Source organism: Ovis canadensis, chromosome 18, assembly GCF_042477335.2.
Source record: "Ovis canadensis isolate MfBH-ARS-UI-01 breed Bighorn chromosome 18, ARS-UI_OviCan_v2, whole genome shotgun sequence".
Lineage (NCBI taxonomy): Eukaryota > Metazoa > Chordata > Mammalia > Artiodactyla > Bovidae > Ovis > Ovis canadensis.
This window is the reverse complement of record NC_091262.1, coordinates 77,370,532-77,395,110: the sequence shown is the minus strand read 5'-3', so window position 1 is coordinate 77,395,110 and position 24,579 is coordinate 77,370,532. Positions and strand designations below refer to the sequence as shown.

Below are 24,579 nucleotides of genomic sequence, written 5' to 3'. Positions count from 1 at the left end.
ACCTACTATGGGTGAGGTTGGTGCTGCTCCCCAGGGATGCTGAAAAGAGTGGGGAGGGGGTGGGGCTGTGGGAAAGGGCAAACTCCAATATGATCGGTCCCTGCAATCTACTAACCGTGATCTCAGGTGAGACATTTCAACTCTGTGAGCCTCGGGGTCCTCATCTGGATAATCAGGTAACAATGTTCCCCTTGCAGGATTGTTTGTGAGGATCACAGATAATGCGTGTAGAATACCTGGCGTGTGGAACCACTGGCAGACAGGACTGAGCGACTTTTACTTAGTACTAAGATGTGGTCCCTCCCCTACAGAGACTGCTGGTCTCTTGTGGGTGGGGACAATGGATTAGAAGATACAGTCCAGAATGATTTATCCTGTATAACAATGCATCTCTCTTTCTGCCTCTGGGTGTAATGGGTGAGTGAAGTGAAGGGCACTCATTTCTGTCTGACTCTGCGATGCCACGGACTGTACAGTTCATGGAATTCTCCAGGCCAGAATACAGGAGTGGGTAGCCTTTCCCTTCTCCAGGGGATCTTTCTAACCCAGGGATTGAACCCAGGTCTCCCGCACTGCAGGCAGATTCTTTACCAGCTGAGCCAAAAGGGATGGGTGGGACAGAGGAAACTGATTCAAGGACATTTCTTTGGGGGTTGTTGTACATTTTCTGAGTTGTGTCTGACTCTTTGTGACCCCATGAACTGCAGCACGCCAGGCATCCCTGTCTTTCACTATCTCCTGGAGTTTGCTCAAATTCATGTTCATTGCGTCAGTGATGCTCTCTATCACCATCCTCTGTTGTCCCCTTCTCCTCCTGCCATCAATCTCTCCCAGCATCAGGGTCTTTTCCAATGAGTCGGCTCTTCACATCAGGTAGCCAAAGTATGGGAGCTTCAGCTTTAGGATCAGTCCTTTCAATGAATATTTAGGGTTGATTTCCTTTAGGATTGACTGGTTTGATCTCCTTGCTGTCCAAGGGACTCTCAAGAATTTTTTCTTGCACCACAGTTTGAAAGCATCATTTCTTTGGTGCTCAGCCTTCTTTATGATCCAACTCTCACATCCTTACATGACTACTGGAAAATCCATAGCTTTGACTATAAGCACCTTTGTTGGCAAAGTAATATCTCTGCTTTTGAATATGCTGTCTAGGTTTGTCATAACTTTTCTTCCAAGGAGCTAATGTCTTTTAATTTCGTGGCTGTTAATTACCATCTGCAGTGATTTTGGAGCCCAAGAAAATAACACTTTATTTTATTTTCTTTGGAGGGAGTCTTTTCACCTTGCCCATTTGTAAAAGATCTCTGAAAACTAACTGAATCCTTGACGTGCTTTTCAAGAATGCGCCGTGGCAGAGCGGGCAGCCACCGGGAGCCCTGCGGCAGGTTCTTGGGGGAGTCTGATTGTCTGGGTGCTGCAGTTGAATGAGTGAGAGAAGCTGCAAGAAAAGGCAGGACCAGCTCCTCCGAGTGTGTTTATCCTGCTGATCTCCCCTCAGAGCCCTAACGATTTTTAATGACTGTAATGCATTCTCCTGTCTTGAAGGACCCATTGGCTGGGCTACATGATGGCCTGTTTCCCACGTGCGTTGTCCAGTGGATGTAGGTTCGGATGCCAGGTGGGATTACATGGTTGGGCTTTTAGTTAAAAAGGCTTTCGCCAAGGGGTCCAAGTGAGCTCAGGGGGATGGCTCCCAACCAAGCCCCTGGTAAAGTCAGCTGGAAGGGAGTGCTGGCTTCTGCTTTGAAGTTGGGAGGAGCTCAGTGCAACCCCTTACTGGCAGTGCTCTCAGGGGACCAATGCTGCCTCTGCAGGCGCTGCTTGCTCTCGGTCTCTGCCAGCCGGCAGGACAAGAGCTGTCCACGTGGCTGCTGATCTCGGCTGGGCTAGGGCCTGGGCATAGTGGACAGTGATTTCTCAGGCACCTCCCAGTGTTGTAATCCTATGACGGGCTGGATCCTTCCTGCCCACACCCACTCCCGCCCAGCTGATAAGTATCTGCCCATGGTGGAAGAGAGGGACTCGGGCAAGCAGTTTCCCAGGAAGGACTGGAGCTGCCACCCTCCTGAGGTCTCATGAGCCAGTTGAGCTCCATGCAGTGGGCTGGAAGCTCACTCCATGCCTGCCACCTCTAGTCAAGCACAACCAGGAAATACCAAGGGCCCTGAGACCTCTGAAACCTCCTGATGCAGTCATGGCTGGGGAAGCAGAGATTTCTAGAAAGTGAGAGAGCTCCGTCAGCCAGGCAGGGCTCAGGGCAGCTCTCAGCATCTTGGGCAGGTCCGAGCTCTCACTTTACTGGGTCCACCCTCCTTTGTAAGTGGCAGCAACCCTTCCAGCTGAATCACAGGGACTCTAGCCAGAAAATGGTAGTGGTACAGAGGCCCTGACTCACCTGGAAGGCCTTGTAGCTTCCTGGCTCGCTGTGCGTGGGAGCCCTGTCTCAGGGGTCTTCTGCTCACTCCCCCTTCTATTCTGCAGACAGGAACACCCCGAGGCTGATCACAGCTGTAGCCACTTACCTATGGCCTCATGGCCAGAGAGCCAGCGGAGGGGGGCAGGGTGCGCAGCTTTGCCCTGGGGTCTGACTGCAAAGCCCTCCTTGTTGTTACTATTACTTCTTAAAGATCTTATGAGTATTAGATGAGAAACATGAGGGCTTGAGTTTGAAAGCTTCCCTTTACAGAGGACAGTGGTTTTCAGCTGGGGGTGGAGTTGCCCCTCTCTACCCCCAGGGGACATCTGGCACTGTCTGGAGGCATTTTTGTTGTCACCATCACCATCGTGGGGAGTGGGCCTTCCTGGAACCTAGTAGGTAGAGGCAAGGAGGCTGCTTATCATCCTCTAAGCATACTCCCAACCCCCAAACAAGATCTGGTTCAAACCATCAATACTGCCGAGGTTAAGAAACTCTGATAGGAGGGAAACCAAAGATTTCCCTTTCTGTTTCTAATCAGACCACAGGGCCTCTAGCTGTTCAGTTGCTAAGTTGTGTCTAACCTCTTTGCGACCCCATGGACTGCAGTATGTCAGTCTTCCCTGTTCTTCACCATCTCCCAGAGTTCACTCAAACTCACGTCCATTGAGTTGATGATGCCATCCAACCACCTCATCCTCTGTTGAACCCTTCTCCTCCTGCCTTCCATCTTTCCCGACATCAGGGTCTTTTCCAATGAGTCAGCTCTTTGCATCAGGTGGCTGAAGTACTGGAGCTATAGTGGGTCTCAGAAATAAAACACACACACACACACACACACACACACACACACACACGCACAAGCCATATTTAAGTAAGATAAAGGATGAGATGGTCATGTCCACTGACTCAATGGACATGAATTTGAGCAAACTCAGGGAGAGAGTGGAGGCCAGAGAAGCCTGGCCTGCTGCAGTCCACAGAGTTGCAAAAAGTCAGATAGGACTTACAGACTTAGCAACAACAACAAAGATCTTCTTTTCAGAGGCTGAAGGAACTTGGGATGAAGTGTGGCCTGGCGGCTCCCTGTAGGCTCTCTCCCCATCAACCCTGGGCTGTCCTGACTCTTCCCCTGGGGGAGCTGATGATGTCACCTCCCTACTCTGGGTCCTAGGTAGCACCCCACCACCTCCAGCCTTGATCTCCGTTGGGGACCATTGTCCTGAACTTCAACCGCTGGTGAGAACCCTGCTCTCACCAGACATGGCTCCCAGTGCCCTGACCTGGCTCCCCAGCTGGTGACTCCTCTGTAGACCCTGTTGGCTCTTGTGCCCTGGCCTGGCCTCCTCGGTACCTTCCCCATGGCCCCGCACTCTTCCTGTTGGATTCATGTCCACAGTCAGTTTTCCATCCATGACGTCCGTGCTGTTTTCATCTCTTCCCTGGAATCCCACACTCTCCCCCTCTCGTGTCTCCAGGTCTCTCCTAGGTCAAATCTTTTGATCAAGCCACTGTGAAGTCTATCTTTCTAAAGCTGGTTTTTATTAGTACAGTTTTCTGGCCAAAAATCCTCATGGCTCCCTTTGCTAACAAGACAACTTCAATTCCTTATTGCGGGAGTCACGGTTCTCTACGACTGAGCTGTCAACCTCCTTCCTGAAGTGTGACCCTCTCCCTCTTCAACTCGACTTCCCCCTAGTTGCAGAAGGTGGCCTGGGCCTTCCACAATCCCCCTGGACCACCGCCCCCACGATGGCATGAGTGAGTGACACAGCGCTGCTGCCTTGACCCACGGTTCCTCACCCTCTGCTCCCTGCCATCCCCCACCCAGAATACCCGCTCCTGTGCCACACCTAAGTCCCTCCCGAAGGCAGCTCTGGTCAACGCCATGTGTCCCTGAAAGAAAGGGGATGTTGACCTCTCTGACAAGTGCTCACTTCTCTGCCTTAAATTCTAGTGATCGATGGTAAAATAAAGAATAAAGGCAGTTGTTACCACATGGCAGGTGCAGTCAGGCATCAGGCACTTTTACCAACAACCAAGGCATCTCATTGAATCCATAGAGCTACCTGGTTAAAATAGACACCAACATTTCCAGCTCCATTTTACAAAAAAGAAGATGAAGGTTCATAGCTTCCCATAGATTTGCTCAAGGGTGATTGAGTTGGGGGTGGTGCCTCCTTAACTGTGGGTCACTACAGAGCATCCATGCGGCTGACTCAGTGCCTGTATCTGCTAGAGAACAAGCTCTGGGCTTAGAAAGGGCATCCATCCACCCATCCATCCACCCATCCATCCACCCATCCATCCACCCATCCATCCATCCATCCATCCATCCATCCATCCATCCATCCATCCATTCTTTCATCCATCTATCCATCCATTCATCCTTCCATCCATCCTCATCCTTTTATCCATCCATTCATCCTTCCATCCATCCATCCATCCATCCATCCATCTATTCACTTATTTGTGAAGGAATGCACAAATCAGCTAAGTGCATTTACTCACTCAAGAATTATCGAGCATTCTTCAGGGTATCAGAGGTGCTCGGGAAAAGATTTTCTGCTGCCTTCTGTTGAGAGAAGGAAATGAACACAGTTAGACCCCTGGTCAATTGAATTAGGACCTAAGTAACTTGAAAATAACTTCTGAATTCTAGAGCCATCACATGGTAAGGTTGGAAGGGACATGAGTGGTTCTTTTGCTTCTAGGCCCTCATGTCACAGTTAAGAACAGTGGGTCCAGCCTGGGGAAGGGACATGCCAAGGGCGCCTAGCAGCCAGTGCCCAAAACTGGGCTCGTCCCAGCTGCTTTCAGACTGTACTTTCACAAAATAGCTGCTCTTCAGGGGGTCTCCAGGACATCCAGGCTTTGAAACCACACGGGCTTTGGGCAAGATATGGGCTGGGAGGTGGGGATAAAAAGAGAAGAGAACTGAGTGCTTCCTGAGTCCCCTTGTCTCCTTTATAGTGAGGGAGGCATTGTGGTCCCATTTCACAGAAGGAAACTTGAAGCCCAGAGAGGGCAAGTGACCGGCCCTTAGGCACACAGGGACACAGGACCTGCAGGTGGAGCTGCCCAGCAGGCAGGCGAGTGTGCTGGAGACATGCAGGGCCTGGGTGTGACTCCCCGGGGCCCGTGAGGGTTACAGGAGTAACACCCACCAAGGGCTGAGTAGACAGCTGGTATTATTATCGTCATGACTGGACAGACCTTTGTTTCCAGACCCGGATCTGTCAGCACTCCTTGGGTGACTTTGGAAATCCCTTATGTCTCTGATCCTTGGAGCCAAAACATGTCCCACTCAGCCAGCCTGAACTGCTGTTTTTATTTCTGTCTCTCTGTAGAGGCTGTGAGAGTTAACAGAATAGGAAAGGGGGTTTGGATGCTGAAGACAGTCGGGTGGGGTCCAGGGGAGCTGCGGGTCAGCCCCGAGGGATTCCAGCTTTTGGCAGTTTTCCCTGGGCTTTTCTGGAAGTGCTGGCCGACACGAAGAGTCCCTGTTGCCTCATCTGGCCGGGTGTGGCGACCTCGGCCTGGAGTGAAGGAGAATGCAGTCCTGGGAGGGCCACCTGAGTCATGGGAACACGGGAAGCTCTCCGGGAGCGTCCTGCAGGTGGGCCGGGTCTGGACGGTGAGATCGGGGCTTAGTCAGAGGCCTGGCGGGAAGGACCTTGCTCTGCAAGTAACCACCTGGCAGGAGCGTTCCTGGCCTGCCTGGGGACACACCTGGCAAGCTCTGTGTGCTCAGGAAAGGCTGGAGGGGCCGCCTGGGCCTGGCAGGAATGGGGCCGCCGCAGGTGGGACCCCTGAGGCCTCTGGGCTTGCCAGGAGGTGGACACCCAGCTCCTCCTCCTCTCTCCACCATCCACTTGCTGGATGATCCTGGGCAAGTCTGGACCTCAGGGTTCCTGTCTATAAAGGAGGCGATGCACCTCGTCCTCTAATACCCACATCAAGCTTAAATTCCTCTATATTGGGCTCTTTGGAGAAGGAAATGGCAACACTCCAGTATTCTTGCCTGGAGAATTCCATGGACAGAGAAGCCTGCCAGGCTACAGTCCATAGGGTTGCAAGAGTCGGGCATGACTTGGTGACTCAACCAGTACCACCACATTGGGCTCTTGGTTCCTTATTCGGCCCAGAGAATGGCGCACGGTGTGCCCCCAGTAGCACTGATATGAGCCAATGAATTAATGATTAAGGGCCTATGGATCAAAGCACAACTCCCCCGCTTCTTTCCAGCCCACAGAATGCTTGGCACGGGGGTCAGCTCAGAGGAGGGTCATCTTTAAAGACAGGGTGGCCACCTGGCCCAGGTGCAGAGGCGATCTCTCAGAGGCTCAGGTCGGCAGATTAGAACAAACCCATTAAGGGCCTTTGTGTGTTTAGCGTTTTGCATTCAAAATACTTACGGAGAAAGGGTAATCTTTTGAAATCAGACCCAACTTGTTGGTTAATGTTGGTGTAAGTTATTTTTGGAGGTAGGGCCTGGACAAGGCGGCCAGAGCTCATGTGTAAAGGCGAGTTACCAGTACATGAGGTTATGTCTAATTACCTGAAATACCCTCCTCTGTTGAGTGAAAAACGCAATTTTCATCAGCCCTGCATTAATTACAGCTGCCGAGAGCTGTAATTGGCAAAAGCATGCTTTTAGCTCATGACTCAAAGCTGACTCAACTTTGGGGACCGCGCTTTCCATGGCCCCAAGCTGGGCTCTGTTTTTTCCTGGAAACGCCTAAGTTGTTTGCCAAGCCCTTCGACCAGGCCCGTGGAGCTCCTGGGAGGCTCAGCACCCAGATTTGAGCCCCTGGCTTTCCCGCTGTGGGTGGAGAGTGTGGAAGTGACCCCGGCTCTGTGCTCCCACACTGACCACACGTCAACTGGAAGACCCCTTTGGAAAGGTGAGCGAAGGACATTCCGTTCTAAGCAGTGGGGCTTGGAGCTGAAGCCAGCTCTTTCTGACTTTGAACTTACTCTTCTTTTCTATTGCCCTTTGGGGGCCTCGCTCACGTCACCTACTGAGCTGGGGGGTGGGTGGGGGGTGGGGGTGCTGTCCCAGGAGTGAAGTGGTCTCAGGAAGGTGGGTCTTATTTCATTTATACCATGGCCATTCTGCTCAGGACTGAACTTGTTTCTGGTTCCGTCTGAAGGCCTTCAAGGACGTGCCAGGTTATAAAATATGAAGGGCTTTCTGGGTGGGGAGAAAGGACTTGGTCATAAATCCTGGCCTTGCTTCTGGATAGACTGATCATGCACTCTCGTCTGTGAGACAAACAGCTTCCCTTCTCATTTATCTTCTAACCTGTGACCGACTCAGTTCTTGAGTCGCCCCACAGGCCTGACCTCAGAATGACCGCTTGGAAGGTTTCTGGGCGCCTTGCACGCGGGTGTGATGTGAGATGCCTGCAAGGCTCCCCAGACCCCAAGCCGCAGCCCCCCAGCTCCCCCTAAAGCATCCATTTCCCTCTGGGCCACTTGCTTCTCTGAGGCTGACAAACCGCACCTCATTCCTTGTCCTTTATCAGCTCCAGTCCTAGAGGTGGGACTCGTAGACCCATTCAACAGATGAGGAAACCCAGATGTAAACTAGCAAAGTGGCTTTTTCATACCAGGATGAGAGATCAGGTTCTGGTTGATCCAGATCTGCTTTGGTCTTTCTGGAAAAGGTGAGGTGAGGGTCCTAGTGAATTGGTTCCTGTTAATCACCGCCAGCACCCTTCCGTGGGAGGCCAGAGCACACGATGGCCTGAGTGTGACAGGAGTAAGCCACCCCTCGGGTGGTGAGTCCACACTTAGCGCTTCATATCCACGTGTGTTAGTTGCTCGGTCGTGTCCGACTCTTTGCGACCCCATGGACTGTCGCCTGCCAGGCTCCTCTGTCCCTGGGATTCTCCAGGGAAGAATACTGGAGTGGGTTGCCATTCCCTTCTCCAGGGGATCTTTCCAACCCAGGGATCGAACCTAGGGAACCGAGGGGCTTGGTTTTCTTATTCCATCTTTCCAGATCAGTAAACTGAGACACAGAGAGAAGTTAGGCATCTCGTTTGCAATCATGAAGCCCAGATGTTCAGCACGGTCTAGCTCAATGTGATCCGCAACCCCTCCAGGAGCAGGTTCCTTGCAGCTTTCCCCTGGCCCATGGCGTGTCTCACCTACTGTGTGTGTCCCCTGAAGCACGGTGTGTGGGGGAGAGGGTCAAGGAAGCAGGGGCGAGGCAGATGCTACCTCCTTGGGGATTTACAAGGCACACCAGCACCTTAAGGACCTGGACAAGATCCTCTGTCTTTTTCGGAGTTAACTTCGCCTCTCCAGTTCCTCAAGTTTCTGACCGTGGAAAGTCTTCTCTTGTCTTCTTGTTTTGCTTTCTCTTCTCTTCCCTTTCCCTTCTTTCCTTTTCCTTTTGCTCTCTCCTCTCTACATCTCCCTCTGGATGTCTGGGTCTGTCCCATTCTCTCTTGCAGATCACCAGAGACCATCAACTCTTGGGGAAGCGGGGCCTTGCAATGCTGAGGAGGACGCTGCTCAGACCGTGTCTGAACAGATGCTCGTTCCGGCGCCTGGTGCGGGGAAGCCTCACCACTGCTGCTGACAACCAGCATGGGGGATCCTCGTCTGCTCCGGGAGCACTCGCGGGCTCCCAAAGCTCCGGGTTGACAGCAGTGCCCCTGCTCCCAAGGCTGGCGGTGTGCGCCTGCGCTGCGGTTCCGCCCCCTCCCCGCTCCTCCCTCCCATGACCCCGGTCACTTTAGACGCGGCAGGTTGGACCCGAGTTCTTCTGGCCGACCACTGGCATCTAGCTACCCCTCCCTCAGCGTCAGCTCTTCGGCCTGAGGTTGAGACCCGCCCGCCGTGGCTGCATGAAGCGGGGGTGAGAGGAGGAGGCCCAGGGTGACGGTTCATCTCCATACGAGTGAGCCGGCCAGTCCACACTTGCACCCATCCCTACCCTCTGCCGCGGCAACAGGAAAGACGGGATCCTCTGTAACTGGCTTCGCGTCTTGCTCATGGGTCAGAGCTGTTCCCGACTGTCAGAGTGACATATTGCTCCCTGACGCAATGGCCATCGCAACATTTTTCAAGAAAATTTTTTTTAAAGATTTTGAATGCCAGGAAATGCTCAGTTTCTCTGAGATGTCTTTGGTTGACTCTGATGTTTAATTCTCCTCCCCAAGACAGGGGCCTGCTCATCCTCTGTCTGGCTGCCAGACCTGTTGTTTTTTAACATAACCTTTCTCTGAGGTTCTAAAAACAACTTTTAACCAAATAGCGATGATTCATTTCTGGATGGGACGGCAGAACGAAAAGATTAAGATTTGCAGTTCCTCCTGGACCAACTCCCCTTTTATCTGCTCATCTCCTTCCCTTTCTTCCTCACCTACCCCGCCCACCTTCCCCTGGCCTGCTCTCCAAGCCTCAATTAGCAGATGGGTGGGGCCGCTTGGTCAAGGGCTCTGTTGTGGGTGGTCTAGACGGTTGAGAGCATTTGCTCTCTGCATCTCCAGCTCTAGGGAGATGGGCTGCTGACATATGTGGGAACATCTTCCCAGGAGAGTTCAAAACATCAGAGACTCAACTGCCATGGTAAATTAAAAGAAAAAAAAAGAGAGAGACAAAATATCCCGAAGGCAGTATGTAGACAAGATGATCTGACCTCACTCTGCAGCATCCGGATCCCATGACCTCGGTCTTCCCAGATCATCAGGGTTTGCTCTTGGTGGATTGAAGCAACACAGCAGAGAGGAAGGAAGACAACTGATGTTTGCTGAGACCTTCCTCAGTGCCATGTACATTATTCATGCCCACAGATTTTGTCACTCTGGGCCGATAATAACAATGATGTGGCAGCAATCACATACAGGGGTGCTATGTACTAGAAATTATTCCCAGTGCTTTGCATGGACCAGCAAAGGTCCATCTTGTCAAAGCTATGGTTTTCCCAGTAGTCATGTACGGGTGTGAGAGTTTGACTATAAGGAAAGCTGAGCGCCAAAGAATTGATGCTTTTGAACTGTGGTGTTGGAGAAGACTCTTGAGAGTCCCTTGGATTGCAATGAGATCCAACCAGTCCATCCTAAAGGAGATCAGTCCTGAATATTCATTGGAAGGACTGATGCTGAAGCTGAAACTCCAATACTTTGGCTACCTGATGAGAAGAACTGACTCATTGGAAAAGACCCTGATGCTGGGAAAGATTGAAGGCAGGAGGAGAAGGGGACGACAGAGGATGAGATGGTTGGATGGCATCACCGACTCAATGGACATGAGTTTGAATAAACTCCGGGAATTGGTGATGGATAGGGAAGCCTGGCATGCTATAGTCTGTGGGGTCGCAAAGAGTCGGACACAACTGAGTGACTGAACTGAACTTGCATGTACTTACCAATTTAATTTTCATAGGAATATTCTCAAGTGGGACCTCTTATCCGATTTTACAGGAGAGGGCTTTGGAGCACCGAGATGTTCAATAACTTGATTAGGGTCACACAGCTCAGAGGTGATGGAGCCAGAAATCAAAACTTAATAGTCTGACTCCAGGGTCCATGCTATTATCCACTTCTTCAGATTGCAAATTACTTAATAGGGAGAGGTTCCCCCCAGACTGTGGTAGGTGCTGGGGACAGAGCTGTTGACTGGGGGCAGGGCCTGGGGAGAGCTGCGCATCTAAACTGCAGCTCTAACACCGCTATGAACACCGTTCTCCCGAGCATGCTTCCATGCACAAGAGCCCGAGCTGGAATGCTCTCCCTCAGGCCAGGGATGGTCGTGGGTGGCTGTGTCACCAACACACACACGCAGACCCCTGTCCTGGGGAAGTGACAGCCTGGGGCACACAGGAAGAGGGCCACAGACTAAATCTTAGGTGGACGGGGACAGACAGTTATCAGTTATGGCTGCTGCTGCTGGACCATTTCTCAGTGAGGTTCTCACGTGGTTGAGACCAGAAGGTACTTCTGGTCACTACGAAGTATCCTCTGTGTGGTCCTGGCTCCATGGGGGGCGGGGGGCGGCTTCCAACCTTCATCGATTCACCCTTTGGTGATCTTTGCTGACACGTTGTTCCAGCCAGCTAGCCAGGGACGGGATGGGACAGCTCATGGGATGGGAGATGTCATGATGATCAGAGGCAGGGTTTGTTCCCAAGTGTAGACAAAGTGAATGGAGTTCTGTCTGGCCAGGCTGGTTTCCTGTTATTTACCTGCATATACTCCATTTCATCAGGTGGCTCAGCGGTAAAGAATCCACCTGTAATGCAGGAACCACAGGAGACCTGGGTTTGATCCCTGGGTCGGGAGGATCCCCTGGAGGAGGGCATGGCAACCCACTCCAGTATACTTACCTGGAGAGTTCCATGGACAGAGGAGCCTGGCGGGCTGTAGTCCGCAGGGTCGCAAAGAATCGGACATGACTGAAGTTACTTAGCACGTACATCATTTCATCTTATTTCACTTTCTTGTCCTCTTCTGGAACAGCCCCGAGCAGGGAGGGTTGATTTCTGTTCTCCCAAGCAGAAGCAGAGATGAAGCGGCCTGTGGTCCACGCAGGACATGTGTGTGGAGCCAGGATCCACACTTGCCTCTCTGTTGTCTTGTGGTCCACCACTCACTGGGCTTGTCCCTTCAAGCCCATACCTGCTCGCTCTCTCTCTGCCCCCCACCCCACCCCTTCTCCATCTTCGGTGGCATGGGATGGGTGAGAAGAGGGGGCCTCTTAGCCTGCAAACCCCATCTGCAGTAGGTCTGGATCCACCTTGGCCTCGGAGCGTGCCAAGTTTGGCACTGAGTACAGCAGCCCCTTTGGAGTAAAAATTTGGTTTCCTCTTGGAAAAAGGCTACTTCCTGATTGCTGGAGAAGGAGGAGAAAGTCTTTAAAAGGCTCTGGTGTTCCTGATGGCTTCCAAAGAATCAGCCTCCAGCATTTTGATGATTTAAGTGTCGATGGATTAGAAACATGTGGTCTGTGTTTCCCCTGAATTCAAATGCATGTTGAACTTAAAGGAAGTTTAGGAAAAGAAATGCAGAGAAACAGTCTGGGTTTTACTCAACGCCCTGACTTTGAAAACTTGGCTTGAGGTATTTGCAGAGTATGTGGGCCCTCTGGAAATGTCTCCAGTTGGCCAGGAGGCAGAAGGGACTTGTGTGGGCCCACACGTCCCACGAGCACTGAACCCAGGTTGGTTTTCTGCAGCTCTGAGCTTGGGGAAAGGCTGAAGGTTTGGGGAAAGAATAGAGCTTCAGCATCCTCCCATCCATCCTGATTTTGCCTGAGGTATATGAATATCTGACCAGTGAGCAAGCGCGGGGCATCTCCTAGGTGCCAGCATTCTCGGTGGGTTTTATCTGAACTCCTTATCCCATGCTGCGTGAAGTGGAGCCCCTCAGTGTCCCCGCCTCTCCGCCTTTGCCCACGCTGTTTCCTCTACCTGGCATGCTCCTGTCCCAGGCTTTATCCGAATCTCGTCCGTTCATGCCGACAATACACAGCGCAGAATCTGTGCTCCATCAACACTTGGAGGGATGTCCAAGGACTCCCAGCGAGATGGGGCTGCAGCAGAGCCAGGACCTGTGATGAAACCCATAACTGGCCCTTTTCAGACTCAGCACGCTGAGCTGCGCAAAGGGCTGCTGACGTTGGCGCTGGCTGCTAAGCTCTGCTTCATCATTTTGGGAGGCTTTTCTCTGGCCCCTTCCCTCTCCCGTCTTGTTGAGTGCAGGCAACGATTTTCTCTTAATAGAACGGGGAAGGGATTCCGCTTTCATGTGGTTGGGAAGCAGAGGCCCACACAGACATCCACGGGGTTTACGGCCAAGCTCGGGAGGGAGGTGGTAAATTCGCTGGGGAGGGCCCTGCTCCCAACAGCTCGCTGGGAACGAGGCCTATAAATAGCTCCTGCCAGTCAAAGAGTAATGATTTCAATCTTCCCGCTGTATAAATAAACAGTGTTGTTCAGGAGTTCTCCTTGGCTGCAGTTCTGGCCGGTAAGTCTCAAAGGCTTGCAGACGATCCAACTGGAATATTCAGCAAAGGCAAAGGAACTAACCTGGGGGAGTGACTACTGTGTGCCCTGCCTCCTTGGGAGACATTTAAATAGGCAATCCCCTTAAGCCCTCCTCCCGACGCGGAATCAGTGTCATCCCCCCTCAATTTAGGAGGAGGTGGGGGTCCAGAGATGGCAGGAAACGTATCGGCGATCAGAGGCCAGGGCACAGGGAAGTGAACTCAAGCGCCTGCAGCCCCTCACTGTCTCAGGTATCCTGCAACAGCCCCACAAGGTCAATATTTTTGTAAGACCCGTGTTTTCCTTTGGTAATATAAATAACACATGTTCTTTTCAGGAAAGTTTGAAAGTGGAGAAATGTACCAAGAAAATTAAAATCACCTGTATCCTTCCCACCCAGAAAAAGACGTTTTGTTTACGCTCTCCCGATGTTTAGACAGATAAGCAGTTAGATCTGAGAAAGAGGGACGACCTTACAGAGGTGCACACACACGGATGGATAGACAGTCTTAAAAACAGAACCGACGGAAGAGAGCAGATTCTGTTTTGCAGGGTTTTTTGTTCATTTGACATTGACGATGAGCTTCTGATGCTGACTTTCCATGGGAGGCTTGGGGACGTGAAATGACTAGTCTATACCTCTTAGGGTAAGCGTAGGAGCCACCTGCTTTCCTGTCACCTCCCTGCCTTTTCTTTCTCTATACCTATCTTCAGGTACAGATACCATTGGGACATAAATTCACTGGTTTGTTTGGGTCTTTCCGGATGTACTCGATTGCTAGAAGTCCATGTTCCAGTCCTGACTCTGTGACTTATTAGCTGTTTGGCCTTACAGGACTCAGGTTTTGGTGTCTTTCGTCTGTAAAATGGGTACATTTTGATTCAAAATTCTACTGAATCTGAAAGTGTTTGATGAGAAGCTCTTTACAGATTATGTTTCCAGCCTTGGGTACATGGTAGAGCATCAGTTTGGGTTGTAAAAGCTTGTTTTGCACTGATTTACTGTGAAAGCTTGGGAAAGCCATTTAGCCTCTGTAACATGAGAATAGTGATGTCTTCTTCATGGAATTGTTATGAGAATAATAATAATAATAGGAGGTATTTACTGAGTACTTCTTTGGTACCATGGGCTTTGTTTTTCATGCATCTGTTTGTTTGATTCTCAAGACAAATCTATGGAGATTGGGGCTGATTATTATGCCCATTTTACAGATGAGGAAGTTGAGACAGAGTTAAAAAACTGAGGATTGAGGTTATGCAGCTTGATCTGAGTTGCATGAAGACCCTTTGAAATTGGAAATTCTTTTTTTCTATATAAGACTCAAGTCAAGCTTCTGATTAGGATATTTTTCTGTATTACTATTTTTCAAAATGTTTCCTAGCCAATAAAGAAATGAAAATAACTTTTTACTTTCCTAAAAATCAGAATAAGGCAGAGTCCCAAACCATAGAATGTAAAGCATGCCTTCTAAAACCTGTGAAATGCTAATTGTTGGAGAGTGCCCAGAGCTGGAACCCATCTCCTTGAACCCTGAGTAGGATGCTCATTTCCCCAAGAATAAGTGACCCAGGGTTAAAAAGCACACCCAATGACCCACTGATTGTGCCAACATCATCTAGGGCACGGGTGGACTCAGCTTGACATCATGCACTGATGGGATGGTGAAGGGATAGGATACTCTAGGCCAACATGCCATTTCTGATACCCTGATCTAAGGTTCCTGGTTTGAGAAAAGTGCTGGATATAAAGCAACTTGGAGGAGGACAGAAAAGTGAGAAACGCCGGATCAAATGCAGAGACCTCCAGTGGTGAAGGGAAGTTCCCTCCTGAAAGTCAAGCAGGATAGAGACATCACTCAGGGCCAAAAAAAAAAAAAAAAAAAGAAAGAAAGAAAGAAAAAAAATCACATGTAGTAACCGAGAGACTCCAGAACACAGGTGATGTCTACAGTTAATTATCTTTACCCTCTGCTCCAAGTCAACACATGGGTGGTTACACAGAGGAACTTGGCTGGGACCTACCTACTATACGATAAAAATGAAATCACTAAACATGGAGGGAAAAAGTTGTCCATCAAAAGGCACATCAAAGGAATATATAACATAAATTTCCCAAGAAAATAGTGAAAAAGTTTAGACAAAGGCTTCTCTATAATATTGAAAATATATTATTGAAAGTATAATCCTTTTAAGATACAGCACAAGAAGAAATTATAAAACAACATAAAGTGAACTGGCAGAACTCAAGAAAAAAAAAACTGATGTGTAAAAGACAAATGTTACATAAATTAAAGCCCTGTTAGAGTCTTCAAAAATTAGAGATAACGTGACAGAAAGCATCATCAAAGATGTGATGGCCTGGCTAGCTCTGCAGGTCCCACTGGCATTTTGAACAGGACTTGCATCATGGGGCTAGATTCCTATTGTTTAAGGATGTTTAGGATTCTGAACCCTCATCTCCCAAATGCCAGTTATGTCCATCCCTGCCCTAGTTACTGCGTCGACCAAAAATACCTTCACGCTTTCAAAGTATAAGGATATGAAAATGATATCAAAGATGATGTGCCTTTATAATAGATAGGTAGATGAGGGAAATATGACAAACATTCAAATTTGTGTGTCTTTAGGAAGAGACCAGGACAAATGATACAGAAACATAGTAAATGATATAACCGAAGAAAACTTTGCTTAGATAAATGAAAGGCTGATTAGAAAGCACATAATGTCCCAGGAAAGCATGATATAGAATGAGTGAGTGACAATAATGTGCACCACTGCGAAAAAACGGAACCTCAAGAAGGCTAGAATTCTATTGGCTTCTACGAGAAAAATGCATTTTAAGATATAAAGGAGAAAAAGAGGGTTATCTTAGAATTTTCCACAACTATAATCCAAGCCAGAAGTCTAATGTCTACCAAGTGGTAAAGATAGGAATAAAAGGTGGTCTTCAAGAATTTTGAGCCAGTTCTAACGTCTAGTTCTGCTTTATTGACTACGCCAAGGCCTTTGACTGTGTGGGTCACAACAAACTGTGGAAAATGCTTCAGGAGATGGGAATACCAGACCACCTGACCTGCCTCCTGAGAAATCTGTATGTGGGTCAAGAGGCAGCAGTTAGAACTGGACATGGGACAATGGACTGGTTCTAAATCAGGAAAGGAGTACGTCAAGGCTGTATATTGTCACCCTGCTTATTTAACTTATCTGCAGAGTATATCATGTGAAATGCAAGGCTGGATGAAGCACAAGCTGGAATCAAGATTGCTGGGAGAAGTATCAATAACCTCAGATATACAGATGACACCACCCTTATGGCAGAAAGAGAAGAGGAACTAAAGAGCCTCTTGATGAAAGTGAAAGAGGAGAGTGAAAAAAAACTGGCTTAAAGCTCAACATTGAAAAAATGAAGATCATGGCATCCAGTTCCATCACTTCATGGCAAATAGATGGGGAAACAATGGAAACAGTGACAGATTTTATTTTCTTGGGCTCCAAAATCACTGCAGTTAGTGATTGAAGCCATGAAATTAAAAGGCACTTGCTCCTTGGAAAAAAAGCTATGATCAACCTAGACAACATATTAAAAAGCAGAGACATTACCTTGCCAACAAACGTCTGTCTAGTCAAAGCTATGGTTTTTCTAGCAGTCATGTATGGATGTGTGTGTTGGACCATAAAAAAGCTGAGCATTGAAGAATTGATGCTTTTGAACTGTGGTGTTGGAGAAGACTCTTGAGAGTCCCTTGGACTGCAAGGAGTTTGAACCAGTCAATCCTAAAGGAAATCAGTCCTGAATACTCATTGGAAGGACTGATGCTGAAGCTCCAATACTTTGGCCACCTGATGAAAAGAATGGACTCATTTGAAAAGACCCTGATGCTGGGAAAGATTTAAGGCAGCAGGAGAAGGAGATAACAAAGGATGAGATGGTTGGATGGCATCACTGACCTGATGGACATGAGTCTGAGTAAGCTCTGGGAGTTGGTGGTGGACAGGGAGGCCTGGCTTGCTGCAGTCTATGGGGTCGCAGAGAGTCAGACACGACTGAGCGACTGACCTGAAATGAAGCAACCTGAAGCAAAAACCTCTTTATTTCAATCAGAAGAAGGCAGAATTTTAAAATTTAATTTAATTCTTTGGCTGCATCTTGCATCATACAGGATCTTGGGTCCCCGACCAGAGATTGAACCCATCCATACCCTCTGTTCCTTCAAGGAACAAGCCATAAGTATTATAAAGCTGAATACTAGTAACATAACTGAAGTGTGTTGAAAGGTAGGGAGTGAGAAATATAGTGTAAAACTAAAATCTAATCAAAAGATGACTTCAATGTGTGTTATAATCTCTTTTCTTAGTTTAGAGGAAGCTTTTAGGAAAGAAATATTCCTTGTAGTGAAGACAATGGATTTGAAATTAGTTTTTCAATTTTACTTTGGCTTCTTTTTTCCTCCATTCACCTGAAACTTAAAGAGAATTTAGTACTTTTAAATATTAAAAATAATGTACATGATATATTCCTGTTTTTGTCCCCATATCTTTCTTTCACTTTATCATGTCTCTGTTCTTTTATCTATCTTTAAACAGAATAGAGGCTGGAGTAATGTTTACCAAATATTGATGACCATTGTTTCTGAAAGGTGGAATTTTAGATAATTTTTTAACTAGCCCTTTTGTACTTCTTTTGTATTGCTGGAAAATTTTCACGATGATCATGTATTACACTTACTAAATAAATTAAGTCAAAATTCTAAAATAAAGAAGCAATGACAATGGATAAAAAAGGCAAAGCTAATTTTTTTTATCCCCAGTTTAAGATGAGAGTTTCCTGTTCTCCAGACTTGAATTCTAAGGCAATGGCACCCCACTCCAGTACTCTTGCCTGGAAAGTCCCATGGACAGAAGAGCCTGGTGGGCTGCAGTCCATGAGTTCGCAGAGTTGGACACGACTGAGCAACTTCCCTTTCACTTTTCACTTTCATGCATTGGAGAAGGAAATGGCAACCCACTCCAGTGTTCTTGCCCGGAGAGTCCCAGGGATGGGGGAGCCTGGTGGGCTGCCATCTATGGGGTTGCACAGAGTTGGACACGACTGAAGCGACTTAGCAGTAGCAGCAATGACTATAAGCTGACCTTTCCTGTTCCTAACATCTTTCCCAAGAATAGCTGAAATGCCTTATAACTCAGGTTAAGTCTAAAAGAAATGGAGCCAAACAGTGGGGTCAAGGATAAGGTTGTACACATTGAAGCTGATTATAAGGAACATTTTATTTAACTATGATGAGATGGCATTACAGACCCCATTGCTTCTTTCCTTAAGAACTGCCAGACACGGGGGCAGCGGTGCCTAAGGTCACCTGGTGTGACTCATTTGGGTACTGATAGCTGTCACTTTGCATAAGATCTCATAACAATGATGTGCTGTTAAGGTCTAGTATTATATAATGCTCCTTATTTGCACTCTGCTAAATACTTTCACATATGTAATCTCACTTACAATCTATGGGAGAGGCAGTATCATAACCAATTCACAGACTAGAAAACAGAAGTTCGAATAACTCCCACAGGAGTCTAACTTCCACGTCAGAACCAAGATCTTGATTGTAGATGAACGTGTGGGATGCAGCTCATTAGTGATTGGACTTTAGAGTTTATTTCCTAAGCCAGTAGTTCATCACCTTATGAAACTCCAATACACCTAAGGATATGTGATAGCACTGGACAGGGGCTCACAGTGCCTTGTATTCCCCTGGGCACCATGATGAGTTCAGAGGTGGGCAATGACTCCAGGTGGTCCATGAGAGTGAGCACTAGGATTTTTTCTGGTGTGACCAGTGAGTAGGCATCCTATTTTCTGAGAGCAAAATAGCAGCAAGGATAATGCAAGCCTCTACCTACTAAGGGCAACCACATAGATCCCCAAAATAAAGCCAACATGAAGGAAAACAGAGCCAAGAGGTGGGGCTAGACTAGATTCCTAGTGCGTTGTGGAAGCTCCTGGATCCAACTGTTCCTGAATCTATCCACCATATACTTTGGAGATACATAGGACAATGAATTCACTTTTTGCTTCACTGAATTGGTTTTCGGTCACTTGGGGCTGAGTGGCTCTTGTGGATTTGGAAACCTCACGTGAGGCAGAGCACAGGTGGTAACGAGCTCTCTTGACTCCCAGTGAGGACTCCTTCCCCCGGATTCTCTGGGATTCCCTGCAGTAAACTCACATAATATTTCAGCCTCCTCAGGACGTGACTTTGTGGAAGAGGATGCCTTATTCACTTATTTGAATCCTGTATCTCAGGAAAGTCTTTCCCACGAGCACTGAACAGCAAGAGCTGAATGAATCACAACAAAAAGGTCGCACGTGGAAAGTTTTGCTTTAAATGATCTAAATTAAAGGAATGGTCTTTCCCTTTTAATGTGCGTATAAAATCCCTGCGCTTTCCCGGTTAACAATGTAAGTCACATTATCATGATCAGAATCATAAAAATGAGTGAGGTGACAGGTTCTTTTTAAAATGCAAAGTGTTTTATGTCAGAAGGGATGAGAAATTAGATGGAGACTCTCCATATATGCAGGTGTAAAAGAGTGACTTTCTTTCTTTCTTTTGGTATTTTCCACAGTTATGATCCAATTCTCTTGCCTTAAAAACAAGCATGGTTCTCTATACCATTAGCCAAAGGAAACAAGAAAATACACACAAAAACCCCTGCATTTTTACAGAGACAAAGAGGAGGCAGTGAGCTGTTCAAAAGGAAAGTTATAAATGTAATGATAGGAGGGTCATGTGATGCACATTAATTCAAAAGGGCCCCTTTATTGGATTGTGATCTGATTGTGTTTACAAATATATAGCCAGAAGGCTTTTAATTTTGGGGCAATTTCATTGTTCATAGATAGATATCCAGCTACAGATATACATCTATGAAATTATGTGCTTATGTGTTTTAAATGAGATACAGTTCCTCTCTTTTAATGCAATAATGGTCCTATTTTATGATCTACGGTTGCCCAAAGTTGGGGCAATTTTATGACAATCTTATTTGAAATATCATAATAGATGAAAGATGTAAATAATGTGATGTTTAGAGACCCAGTTGAAATTTGAATTCATTGGAATTTCTCCACCGCTGGCACTAACAAGGACAGACTTTATTAAATCTCACGGATCGGATTCTTCTTGCCTTTCCAGCCACTTCTTGCCTCCTTGCTGTTTATTTTTCTTTTAAGCCCGAGTTCAATAAATAAACCCAACTAACAATTAAAAAGTCCCCAAATGATGCTAGATTGAAAAATTCAAAAATAGCCTGGCTGGCACCGCACTTGCAGTGGAGTTTGATTAAATTCTCTAATTGCATTCGAATGGGCGGTGACCATCACAATATGTTGGTGCTTTTAGCATGAGCTGCGGATGAAAAACTTCAATTACCACTAAAAATGGAAAATGTTCATAATAGATAAATGTTCTTCCTGTTTGAGAGCTGCCTTTTAAATATTACATAACTGATTTGGGTGAGATACTCTTTATTCTATTCCTCTTGTACTCTGTGAATTGATTTATACCCTTGCCCCAAACCGAGGAATCTTCTTTCTCCTCTGATGGAGACCCATTGCAGTAGCTGGCTCGGCCAAAAAAAAGCTCTTTTTCTAGCCAGAGGCTGGATGTACTGTGGGAGGAAAGATGGAGTCCGAAAGTTTCTGGGAGAGAAAGAGGAACAAAGACTGGGAAGATGTTAGTACTAACGTCTGGAGCAATCATCACCGATTTGGGCTTCTAAGGTTGTAAAGAATCTGCCTGACGATGCAGGAGATGAAAGTGATGTGGGTTCAATCCCTGGGTTGGGAAGATCCCCTGGAGAAGGGATTGAACCCTAGCCCTAACCCACTCTAGTATTCTTGCCTGGGAAATCCCATGGACAGAGGAGCCTCGTGGGCAACAGTCCATGGGGCTGCAAAGAGTTGGACATGACTGAGCGATTGAGCATAAATACACACACATCATTGATCTGGACTGCTGTGGAAGGTGGGTGAATTAGGGACGGGGCAGAAGGTAGGACAGATTATTAGAGAGCTGCCCATTTCTAAACACCACCTTAAACCAAATGTGCCTCCATCTTCTGGGAAAATGGACAGTCATCACGCAGCTCAGTTCAAATGTTACCTCCTCCAGGAAGTCTTCCCTCCTTACCTCCTCTGTGCTCCCAGGATGCTGGGTATCATCTATCGCTGCATGGTCTGCATTTGATGGGATCATTGTTCAGACCATCTCCATTGTGTAGAGCCTCTTCCCTGACCTCTTGGAGATCCCCAGGGTCAGAACCCATGTTTGAATTTTCTGTGTCTAGCCAGCTGGTTCTCTAGAGCTGGTCATCAGCATCTTCTGTATCTCCTTCTCACTAGAAGGCAGGAGCTTTCCAGCTGCACAGACCTTGAATCCTTCCTTGGTAATTTTCAGCTGGGCAGTTGCCTGCAGCCTTAGAGCTTTGGTTTCCCCATTAGTAAAATGGAGTAAGTCCACCCATCTCATCAAACTGCTGAGCAGGATTAATGGAACTAGAAAAGGCAAAGGTGGCTAGCAGGTGCCAAAAGCATTTAACAGACCCTTGGTAAATATCAGGTTATTTCCTTTCTGCTCCTCTTTCTTTAATTCACTCTTTTTCTTCCTGATTTCCCTTATTTCAACCCTACCACCATCACTGTCACCATGAAATGAGTGTTTACCAAGTGCTGAGCACAGTGTGGAGGGCTTTTCCTGGATCATTTCATTTAATTCCCATCCCTTTTCTTCTCTTCCACACGCTCTCTCAGGTTTCCCAGCTCCTGGGCTCCCTACAGCCTCTTGTATGACTCCCATGGGAGGATCCAGCCCAGCCTCACTCCAGGCCCCAGGACAATCCTCACCTTGACCTCACTTTCTGATGGGGCTGGACTTAGCCTTTTGCAGCCCAGACACCCGATGTCCACTGCATCAGAGAGCAGGCAGGGTAGCTCCTTCCCAGGAGGCTGAACAGGCCGGCTGGCTTGGCCTTGGACCACATGCTGCCTGCCTCCACGTCATCTGGTCTCTGTCCCCTCCCCTGCATCTGTTCTGCCATCCAGAACTTCCAAGTGATGGCCTCCCTGACCCACCCTGGGCTCCCGAGTTCCTGAGGCTGCATACTGCTCCCAGCCACGCCGGTCACCTTGGTCACTTCCCATCATGTCTCAGGCCTACCTGACTCCCCCCAGGTGCGGCATGTCCCCGCCATCCCCTCTCTGCTCTTCCCATAACCCTCCTGCTGTTTTTGCTTTTGCTGCCCTTCCCATCATTCCTTCCGTCGCTCCCCCAGCCCCCTTCCCATTGTCCGTGACTTTCTATGGCAGGTCCTAGCGTTTCCCAAGTGCACAAGACAGGGCCGAGGCTTTGCAGGAACCTGGACCCAGTGGGGAAGGCAGAACCATGATCACAAAACCCGCTGTGCCCCGGAACCTCGATAAATGCGACCTCTCACGCATCAGCTCAAACAACCAAAGTGCAAGGTCAGCATGGGGCGACTCGGCTTTGCAGAAGCGTGTGAGGGAAGTACCTTGGGGACCTTATTCAATACAGGTCTGCGGGATGACATGACAGCTCATAAAAAGCTAATGGAGTCTGAGACTGCGTTACAAGGGCGTCAGAGTTTCGAGTGAGGGAGATGGGAGCCCTAGGCTTTTCTGCTTTGTTCCCTTATGCCTCGGGTTAGATCACTTCCGAGCGGGGAGTGGGTATAGTTAAAAAAAAAAGCCAATTGGAGGATAGTTACGGTGAAGCCATCAGTGGGAAGTCTCAGAGGGGGAGCTGACATCGCGCCACCTGTACAAGAGGGGAAGGATGGAAGGACTGGATGAAGGCGGGTGTGTGCGTTTCACTGGGAGCAGTGCAGGGTCCTGACCACAGGTTTCCGAGGCAGGGGAGGGGGCGGCTGCCTGAGAAAAGAGGCCATCGGAGGGGCTTGGGAGAGCAAAACAGGACACACACCAATAGGAAGCTGACTTTGGCAGAGACTAAGGTCTGATTTTGAATCTGATTTTGTTTATTTCTTTTTTAATTAAAGGATAACTGCTTTTCAGAATTTTGTTATTTTCTGCCATGTATCAACATGAATCAGCCATAGGTTTATATATGTGTCCCCTCCCTCTTGAAATCTCCCTCCCATCTCCCTTCTCATCCCATCCCTCTAGGTTGATACAGAGCCCCTGTTTGAGTTCCCTGAGTCATACAGCAAATTCCCATTGGCGATCTACTTTATATATGGTAATGTAAGTTTCCATGTTACTCTCTCCATTCATGCTACCCTCTTACCCCTTGAAAGCAGCTGAGCCAACTCACCCACCCTTGTTTGAGGGAATTGGTTCCCTGATTCTGCAGATGCTCAGACAGGAGACCCCCGTCCAAGGGGACACTGGGCAGAGGGCTGGTGTCACAGGCTTAAACCTGTCTTCTTGCCTCCCAGCCTTTCCAATGCTGGTACCTTCACGAGGCTGAATCATAGGCTGTGGCCTCCTTTTCCTGCCTCCTCATTCGGCCTCCAGAGCATCCCAAAGGTTATCTAAGGATCACCGACCTCAAAGGAAGTGTCACTGACCTCAGACATCACCCTCTCTGCCAGTTCCTGTTTCTTCCTTCTTTCTTCACCTCTCTGCATGAGCGTCGACCAGTAGACACCTGCAGCTGATGCCAGTGCCCACTCTTACCCGCCACGGTCACTGGTGCCCCCAGGTCCATGGCTGCCTCTCACACCTCCTGCCCCCTTTCTTTCCCCAGCAACCCTTCATCTCTCCTCAGCAGTCACAGGCCTGAAACCGGTCCCACTGAACCAAAACATGGGGTCACAGTGCATCACTCCTTTTGGAGGCTCTAGTGGAGAAACCCTCTCCTTGACTTTTTCACTCTCCGGGAGCTGCCGGTTCTTGGGTCATGGAACCTCCCCATCTTCACAGCCAGCAGCACCGCATCTTTGAATCTCCGATTTTGACCTTCCTGCCTATCTCGTGAGCACCTCTATGATGACACCGGATCCAAGTCACCCAGGATCACCTCCCTCCCTATCTCAGTGTCCTTAATCACATCAGCAAAGTCACTTTTGCCATTCAAAGGAATAGATTCTCAGGTTCTGAGGATCAAACCTTTTGCTGCTGCTAAAA

General features: G+C 48.3%; 1 long non-coding RNA gene across 1 annotated transcript in view; it reads left to right on the top strand.

Annotated features, from left to right (window-relative positions):
* Nucleotides 1-24,579, top strand: part of LOC138423489 (uncharacterized) — a 44,203-nt gene that overhangs the window by 5,103 nt on the left and 14,521 nt on the right. The window lies entirely within an intron of this gene.